Source organism: Hylobates moloch, unplaced genomic scaffold (genome assembly GCF_009828535.3).
Source record: "Hylobates moloch isolate HMO894 unplaced genomic scaffold, HMol_V3 SCAFFOLD_1, whole genome shotgun sequence".
NCBI lineage: Eukaryota > Metazoa > Chordata > Mammalia > Primates > Hylobatidae > Hylobates > Hylobates moloch.
Genome location: NW_026652276.1, coordinates 180699921 through 180708158, shown reverse-complemented (window position 1 = coordinate 180708158; position 8238 = coordinate 180699921). Strand labels below are relative to the sequence as shown.

The window sequence follows — 8238 nt, the reverse complement described above, 5'->3', positions numbered from 1 at the left end:
GAAAATGTATAGATTGACAGTTATACATGGTTTAATAAGTCATAAAGCCTAGGTTTTATCTAAGTGATTGATGTGGTGTAAAAGACCACTTAGCAAATTTTTACCTTGGCATGAGTGAGCTAATGAACTCACAGATGAAATCAGGTATCTTTTATGAAAAAAAAGATGTATAATAGTTGCACGTATTTTGGCGGTACTATGATATTTTGAAACTTGAAAAATATGGAATGCTTCATAAATTTTCATGTCATTCTTGTGCAGAAGCCATGCTAATCTTCTCTGTGTCATTCCAGTTCTAGTATGTGCTGTCGAAGCAAGTACAAAACCAAAATATCTTGTATTTACCTTGGTGGCTAATAAACCAAAGACGAACCACATCCTTTGTGACTGAGATAGGACCCTACAGGGCTGCAATGATAAGTCATGTTCCTCTACGAATGTCTGCACTTTCTCTCTGTGGCTGTAATGTATCTTTTACCTTTATAAAGCTTTACAAAACTATGTCCTGTGGGGTCGCATGAGGACTTTCAATTATCTGATAGTGTGTGACTTCTGTAGCAGCAGTTGCATTTGGAGTCAGCAGCTGGTTTTAAATAGAGGAAAAGAAGTAGTTGATGACAAACAGCCTACTGGAACAGAATATAATATGAAAATAAAAGCAAACTGCACCTCCACTAAATAATGATTTCATACATTTAGAAACCACCATTTCCTATTGCTACAGAAGCAGAATCCTTGATATGAGAACTCAGAAAAGCCACCTGCTACCCACCAGCCACATAAAAGAAATATTTTCCTAGTCATTATTCTAGGAGAATGAAATATGGATAAGAAAAATAAAATCATGGCATTCACGAAAAGCTGAAGATGAAGATCAAAACAGGTTCACAAATGAAAGCACATTAAGTGACACAGACAAAACCTGCTGAGAAGTAAGAGTCTTGCCAGAATTTAAAATATAACAAAACAAGACATTGTAGATGTGAAAGAACATTTAAAAACGGAAATTACAAACTTTAAGAAGAGACAGGTAATGAGAGACAGGTAATAGATGTTAAATGGGAAAGGACAAAGTTTGGGAAAGAAAACAATTCAAAATTAACTTGTAAATTAAGATTAAACATAAGATACCCAAAAGATAATAGAAACTACTTAAAGTATAGTAACTGACATCAAGAGGATAGAAATGAGACCAAACAGACAAATGATACAGTTAGAGAGGAATAAATAGAAGGTAGAAAGACAAAGAAGATGGAATGTACATAACCGATAAAGAAAATACAATTTCCATGGAAAAAGACTACCAAAAGAAGCAATAAAGAATAAAACATAACAATCAAGCAAAGAAACAGAACTAATTTTTTTAATTAGAATACAAAAAGCTCTCATTTTTAAAAATACCTGGATCTGCATATAAAAAAGATGCACAGTGTGCCTGAGAAAATTGGCCTAGGATGTTAAACAGTAACACCATGTTCCTAACATTTAAGATTTTAGAGATAACAGGTAAAAACTATAGGCTTCCTATCAAAAACAACAATGCACTGACAAAGTAAAGAAAATTATATTATCAGACTTCTTGAGAGGAACGGTAATGTAAGAAGATAATGGCACAGTATTTACCAGACACACATAGGAAGAAGATGTAAGGCAATAATGTTTTATCCAGCCAAGCTTTCTTTCAAATATGAAGATTTTAAGAAAACAGTTTTAAACATGCAAGAATTTAAGTTTATGAATCTTTCCTAAGCAATCTCGTAGAAAATATGCTTAGACAACCAGGAGCTGATTGAAGAGATTCTGTATAAAATTTTGGTATTAAACACTGAATAATAAAACTCTATATATAAAGAGAGAAGAAGAGATAGAGGAAGAGGGATGGAGAAAGAGAGGGAGAGAGGAAGGGTGTCACTGAGATTAAATAACAAATATATGCTTTACAAAATAGAAAGAGAAAACTAGGAACAGAAGAGAGAGACAGAAATGGTGAAATAAAATATTATAGAAGATTCCCTAATAAGTAGTGGTTAGGAATCAAATGATAACATTTAAATGCAAGAAACTTGTGTACATTTAAGAGTAATAATACAGCAGTAAGAAAGATAATAAGATTGATTAAAATTAAATGGTGAAGAAGAAGGAAGGAAGGAAGAGGAACTAAGTGAATATTTTATTTGTTTCTTGTAGAAATCCATAGATACTCCTAAGGAAAATGGGGAATGAGATACTCACACAACAGTAAACATTATAACCAAAATATAAACTTTTCTATTACTTAAAAAAATAAAAACAAAAGAAAACAAAAAAGTAATTACTTAGTGAATAATTGATTATTATGTGTTTGTAGGCTGAGCTCATTAAAAGTAAAAAATTTCAGGTAGAATGACAGCAAAATGCAACTTTGTAGTGTAGACAAGAGAATCACTTTAAAAAGTTTGAGAGGCTACAAATCAAAGAATGGATGAAAAAATAACAAGCAAAACAAAAAAGGAAAGCAGAGATAACAACTTCATATCAAACATAATTAAGGCTAAAAAGTATTAAATGAGAATAAGAGTTATTATGTTATAATGTTATATCTTCACAGCAGAGATAAAACAGATATGAATCCCTAAATGTTATATAATATACAAACCATTTTTATAAAAGAGATTCTACAGATGGTTCATTAGAAACACACTAAGGTAAGAGAATTTAATACAATAAAACCATCTTAGGTCAAGAGTAAAAGGATTATGTGAGAATCTAGATAGACTCTATTTATATCTACATAATTTATTGAGATATTCACCCCAATATTGAAAATATAGCTTCTAATCAATTGCACATGAAAATATTTTCAAAAATAAAAATTGTAGACCATAAAGAATATCTCGACAGATTACACAAAATTGAAAAGGAAACAATGTTCACTGACCAAAATACAACCTTTTACATAGAGATTCAATGACCCTCTATAAACAAGATCTTATGGGATATAGTTAAAACAGTACTTGAAAGAAAATTCATAGCTAAAAATATTCATTTTATTTAAAAGTGAAAGAACGAAAACAGTAAATTAAACATCCCACTCAAAATGTCAGGGGCCAGAAAAGGCAAACCAAAAGAAAGAGAAGAAAGGAATTCATAAAGATAAAAGAAGGGAAAAATTAACTAGAAAAAAATATAAATAATTCTTTTATAACAAAACAGGCTAAATTCTGTTCCAAGATGGCCGAATAGGAAGAGCTCCGGTCTGCAACTCCCAGCATGATCGATGCAGAAGATGGGGGATTTCTGCATTTCCAACCGAGGTACCTTGTTTATCTCACTGGGACTGGTTGGACACTGGGTGCATCCCACGGAGGTTGAGCCGAAGCACGCCAGGGCATTACCTCACCCAGGAAGCACAAGGGGTCAGGGGATTTCCCTTTCCTGGCCAAGGGAAGCCATGACAGATGGTACCTGGAAAAATGGGACACTCCCTCCCAAATACTGCACTTTTCCAGTGGTCTTAGTAAATGGCACACCAGGAGATTATATCCCTTGCCTGGCTCGGTGGATCCCACGCTCACGGAGCCTTGCTTACTGCTAGCACAGCAGTCTGAGGTCGACCTGTGAGGCAGCAGGCTGGACAGGGGGAGGGGCATCTGCCATTGCTGAGGCTTGAGTAGGTAAGCAAAGCGGCCAGGGAAGCTTGAACTGGGTGGAGCCCACCACAGCTCAGCAAGGCTAGCTGCCTTTGTAGTCTCTACCTCTGGGGGCAGGACATAGCTGAACAAAAGGCAGCAGAAACTTCTGCAGACTTAAGTGTCCCTGTCTGACAGCTCTGAAGAGAGCAGTGGTTCTCCCAGCACAGTGTTTGAGCTCAGAGAATGGACAGACTGCCTCCTCAAGTGGGTCCCTGACCCCCATGTAGCCTAACTGGAAGACACCTCTCAGTAGGGGCCAACCGACACCTCATACAGGCGAGTGCTCCTCTGGGTCGAAGCTTCCAGAGGAAGAATCAGGCAGCAATATTTGCTGTTCTTCAATATTTGCTGTTCTGCAGCCTCCACTGGTGATACCCAGGCAAACAGGGTCTGGAGTGGACCTCCAGCAAACTCCAACAGACGTGCAGCTGAAGGACCTGACTGTTAGAAGGAAAACTAACAAACAGAAAGGAACAGCATCAACATCAACAAAAAGGACACCCACACCAGAACGTTATCTGTAGGTCACCATCATCAAAGACCAAAGGTAGACAAAACCACAAAGATGGGGAGAAACCAGAGCAGAAAGGCTGAAAATTCTAAAAGCCGGAGTGCCTCTTCTCCTCCAAAGGATCGCAGCTCGTTGCCAGCAATGGAACAAAGCTGGATAGAGAATGAGTTTGACAAGTTGACAGAAGTAGGCTTCAGAATGTCGGTAATAAAAAACTTCTCTGAGCTAAAGGAAGATGTTCGGACCCATTGCAAGGAAGTGAAAAACCTTGAAAAAAGATTAAATGAATGGCTAACTAGAATAAACACTGTAGAGAAGACCTTAAATGACCTGATGGAGCTGAAAACCATGGCACAAGAACTATATGACAGATGCACAAGCTTCAATAGCTGATTTGATCAAGTGGAAGAAAGAGTATCAGTGATTGAAGATCAAATTAATGAAATAAAGTGAGAAGAGAAGTTTAGAGAAAAAAGAGTAAAAAGAAATGAACGAGGCCTCCAAGAAATATGGGACTATGTGAAAAGACCACATTTACATTTGATTGGTGTACCTGAAAGTGACAGGGAGAATGGAACCAAGTTGGAAAACACTCTACAGTATATTATCCAGGAGAACTTCCCCAACCTAGCAAGGCAGGCCAACATTCAAATTTAAGAAATATAGAGAACACCACAGAGATACTCCTCGAGAAGAGCAACCCCAAGACACATAATTGTCAGATTCACCAAAGTTGAAATGAAGGAAAAAATGTTAAGGACAGTCAGAGAGAAAGGTCGGGTTACCCATAAAGGGAAGCCCATCAGACTAACAGCAGATCTCTCGGTAGAAACTCTACAAGCCAGAAGAGAGTAGGGGCCAATATTCAACATTCTTAAATAAAAGAATTTTCAACCCAGAATCTCATATCCAGCCAAACTAAGCTTCAGAAGTGAAGGAGAAATAAAATCCTTTACAGACAAGCAAAAGCTGAGAGATTTTGTCACCACCAGGTCTGCCATACAAGAGCTCCTGAAGGAAGCACTAAACATGGAAAGGAACAACCAGTAGAAGCCACTGCAAAAACATGCCAAATTGTAAAGACCATTGATGCTAGGAAGGAACTGCATCAACTAACGGGCAAAATAACCAGGTAACATAAAAATGACAGGATCAAATTCACACCTAACAATATTAACCTTAAATATAAATGGGCTAAACGCCCCAATTAAAAGACGCAGACTGGCAAATTGGTTAAAGAGTCAAGACCCATCAGTGTACTGTATGCAGGAGACCAATCACTTGCAGAGACACAAATAGGTTCAAAATAAATGGATGGAGGAAGATCTACCAAGCAAATGGAAAACAAAAAAAAGCAGGGGTTGCAATCCTAGTCTCTGATAAAACAGACTTTAAACCAACAAAGATCAAAAGAGACAAGGCCACTACATAATGGTAAAGGGATCAATTAAACAAGAAGAGCTAACTATCCTAAATATATATGCACCCAATACAGGAGCACCCGGATTCATAAAGGAAGTCCTTAGAGACATACAAAGAGACTTAGACTTTCACACAATAATAATGGGAGATTTTAACACCCCACTGCCAATATTAGACAGATAAATGAGACAGAATGTTGACAAGGATATCCAGGACTTGAACTCAGCCCTGTACCAAGTGGACCTAATAGACATCTACAGAACTCTCCACCCCAAATCAGCAGCATATACATTCTTCTCAGCACCACATCACACTTATTTCAAAATTGACCACATAGTTGGAAGTAAAGCACTCGTCAGCAAATGTAAAAGAACAGAAATTATAACAAACTGTCTCTCAGACCACAGTGCAATCAAACTAGAGCTCAGGATTCAGAAACTCACTCAAAACCACTCAACCACATGGAAACTGAACAACCTGCTCCTGAATGACTACTGGGTACATAACAAAATGAAGGCAGAAATAAAGATGCTCTTTGAAACCAACGAGAACAAAGACACAACATACCAGAATCTTTAGGACACATTTAAAGCAGTGTGTAGAGGGAAATTTATAGCACTAAATGCCCACAAGAGAAAGCAGGAAAGATCTAAAATGGACACCCTAACATCACAATTAAAAGAACTAGAAAAGCAAGAGCAAACACATTCAAAAGCTAGCAGAAGGCAAGAAATAACTAAGATGAGAGCAGAACTGAAGGAGATAGAGACACAAAAAACCCTTCAAAAAATTCAATGAATCCAGGAGCTGTTTTTTTGAAAAGATCAACAAAATTGATATACCACTAGCAAGACTAATAAAGAAGAAAACAGAAAAGAATCAAACAGACACAATAAAAAATGATAAAGAGGCTATCACCACTGATCCCACAGAAATACAGACTACCATCAGAGAATACTATAAATACCTCTATGCAAATAAACTAGAAACTCTAGAAGAAATGGGTAAATTCCTGGACATATACACCCTCCCAAGACTAAACCAGGAAGAAGTTGAATCTCTGAATAGGCCAATAACATCCTCTGAAATTGAGGCAATAATTAATAGCGTACCAACCAAAAAGAGCCCAGGACCAGACAATTTCACAGCCGAATTCTACCAGAGGTACAAAGAGGAGCTGGTACCATTCCTTCTGAAACTATTCCAATCAATAGAAAAAGAGGGAATCCTCCCTAACTCATTTTATGAGGCCAGCATCATCCTGATACCAAAGCCTGGCAGAGACACAACAACAAAAAAAGAGAATTTTAGACTAATATCCCTGATGAACATCAATGCGAAAATCCTCAATAAAATGCTGACAAAACAAATCCAGCAGCACATCAAAAAGCTTATCCACCACAATCAAGTGGGCTTCATCTCTGGGATGCAAGGCTGGTTCAACATATGCAAATCAATAAACATAATCCATCACATAAACAGAACCAACAACAAAAACCACATGATTATCTCAATAGATGCAGAAAAGGCCTTTGACAAAATTCAACAGCCCTTCATGCTAAAAACTCTCAATAAACTAGGTATTGATGGAATGTATCTCAAAATAGTAATAGCTATTTATGACAAACCCGCAACCAATATCATACTGAATGGGCAATACCTGGAAGCATTCCTTTTGAAAACTGCCCTCTCTCACTACTCCTATTCAACATAGTGTTGAAAGTTCTGGCTAGGGCAATCAGGCAAGAGAAAGAAATAAAGTGTATTCAATTAGGAAAAGAAGTCAAATTGTCCCTGTTTGCAGCTGACATGATTGTATATTTAGAAAACCCCATTGTCTCAGCCCAAAATCTCCTTAAGCTGATAAGCAACTTCAGCAAAGTCTCAGGATACAAAATCAATGTGCAAAAATCATAAGCATTCCTATACACCAATAACAAACAGAGAGTCAAATCATGAGTGAACTCCCACTCACAATTGCTACAAAGAGAATAAAATACCTAGGAATCCAACTTATAAGGGATTTGAAGGACCTCTTCAAGGAGAACTACAAACCACTGCTCAATGAAATGAAAGAGGACACAAACAAATGGAAGAACATTCCATGCTCATGGATAGGAAGAATCAATATCATGAAAATGGCCATACTGCCCAAGGTGGTTTATAGATTCAATGCCATCCCCATCAAGCTACCAATGACTTTCTTCACAGAATTGGAATAAACTACTTTAAAGTTCATATGGAACCAAAAAATGGCCCAGTTGTGGTGGCTCATGCCTGAAATCCCAGCACTTTGGGAGGCTGAGGCGGATAGATCACCTGAGATCGGGGGTTCGAGACCAGCCTGGCCAACATGGCAAAACTCCCTCTACTAAAAAAACAAAAATTAGCCAGGTGTGGTGATGCATACCTATAATTCCAGCTACTCAAGAGGCTGAGGCAGGAGAATCACTTCAACTCGGGAAGCGAAGATTGCGGTGAGCTGAGATTGCACTTCTGTACTCCAGCCTGGGCAACAGAGTTAGATTCCATCTCATAAATAAATAAATAAATACCAAAGCAGATGCAGTGGTGCATTCTGTGCCTGTATTCCCAGGTGCTACTCAAGAGCCTAAGGCAGGAGAATCACTGGAG

General features: G+C 37.7%; 1 non-coding gene across 1 annotated transcript; it reads right to left on the bottom strand.

Moving 5' to 3' along the window:
* Positions 1 to 216: 216 nt before the first annotated feature.
* Positions 217 to 319, bottom strand: LOC116809795 (U6 spliceosomal RNA). Its single transcript, XR_004369980.1, has one exon. It is a non-coding gene; the product is annotated as a U6 spliceosomal RNA (small nuclear RNA).
* Between the last annotated feature and the right edge of the window lie 7919 nt (positions 320 to 8238).